This window comes from Polistes canadensis, unplaced genomic scaffold, assembly GCF_001313835.1.
Source record: "Polistes canadensis isolate GaletaPanama2010 unplaced genomic scaffold, ASM131383v1 scaffold_2381, whole genome shotgun sequence".
Taxonomy (NCBI): Eukaryota; Metazoa; Arthropoda; class Insecta; order Hymenoptera; family Vespidae; genus Polistes; species Polistes canadensis.
The window spans coordinates 1-1,488 of record NW_014571917.1 but is presented as its reverse complement, the minus strand read 5'-3'; the positions used below and the strand labels follow the sequence as shown (position 1 = coordinate 1,488).

At 26.5% G+C, this 1,488-nt stretch overlaps 1 long non-coding RNA gene across 1 annotated transcript; it reads right to left on the bottom strand.

Moving 5' to 3' along the window:
• Nucleotides 1-964: 964 nt before the first annotated feature.
• Nucleotides 965-1,483, bottom strand: LOC106792946. The gene is made up of 2 exons (XR_001382364.1): nucleotides 1,251-1,483; nucleotides 965-1,115 (listed from the first exon to the last, which is right to left on the bottom strand). It is a non-coding gene; the product is annotated as an uncharacterized LOC106792946 (long non-coding RNA).
• Between the last annotated feature and the right edge of the window lie 5 nt (nucleotides 1,484-1,488).

The following is a 1,488-nucleotide window of genomic DNA, read 5'->3' as shown; positions in this document are numbered from 1 at the left end:
ACACGAAGTTTCTCTGTAATAAAACTAATAATATGCATACTAGGATATTTGATAACTTATAAAAATGAACCAAGTTTATACTTACTTCAATTGTTTATTACTCACGTATTATTCACACATTACTGACAATAATAGTTAAGAATGTGCAGATACATGACATGACGAATTCTTTTCATGTTGAGTTAGGTTTGTTCGGGAGAAAGTGTCGGGTCAGATTCATGAAAATTTGTTGACAAATAAATATATTTATGTTCTCTATATTTCGAGATCTCTGATTTTGAATTATTATGCATTTGATTACAAACTATTGCAGCGTTTGTAGAGATTAAATTAATAAAAAATTCAATTATTTTTAGTCGTTTGATCTCGTTATTAAAATAATTATATAATTCGTGATGCAACTCGTAATAAAAATAACTTTACTATTCTAATATCTTATCGAAGTACATAAAGGTATCATTTTTTCTTTGAAATTGTTAACGATTAGGATTTAAATTAGTATTCAAGGAAAACCGTATAAAAATGTCATATAAAAGAGCATAAAGTTGTTCGGTAACGTAACAGTTTTATAATAGTTATAATTTATCCTTTATTTTTGTGATCAATTTTAGCGAGAATTACCTGAATAGCAATTTATGTCTTAGAAAGTAAAAGAAATTATAACAAATAAAATATGATTAAAAATATATATTTGTATATAGTAAATTACATATACTTAAAAAATTCTCAAAAGATTTTTAAATATAGTATGAGAATCATACAATAAAAATATAAGAAAAGTATAGATAAAATTAGATAATCCAATAGTTAAGTACAGAGAGTATTTTCTTTTTAAGTAATCTCTTAAGGATTTTATAAAAATTACCAATATTTCTTTTGTGTGAAAAAAATGTGAGTATAATAAAATAAAGTATTAGAAAAAAGGAAATTGCAATAAGGTCATTGGAAAAGAACGGTCATACGATTCTGATATATAATAAAACTTTATTAATTCATTTATATATTATCATAAATGGAGATAATTCTTACATGCTATAAAGAACATTTTATTTACTTTCAAAACAAAAGAAAAGTTAATCAAACAATTTCTTAACAGCAATGGGCATCTCTATCCGCTGAAACAAAAAAAACAAAAAACATTTCAATTACAAAATGTTCTTGTAAATAAACATTATGCAATTTACTGCATAAGATATACTGATGCATTAAAAATAAAAACTAGTCAGGTTAATGTAACTGTTTATCAATACTTATTTGAACTGCTTCTGGATTGGCTTTAGCAAATGGACTAGCATGTGGACTCGCAAGTGGACTAGCTAGTGGACTAGCTAGTGGACTAGCTAGTGGACTGGCTTCAGGATCGGCATTCGCTTCGATGATTCCAAAAACTGCGATGAAAGCAGCGAGCAAAATTAAAAGCATGCTTCTCATGATGAACAGATTGAATGTATTTGACGTGAAGTAAAATACTTTATGCTGCTCCTAGCA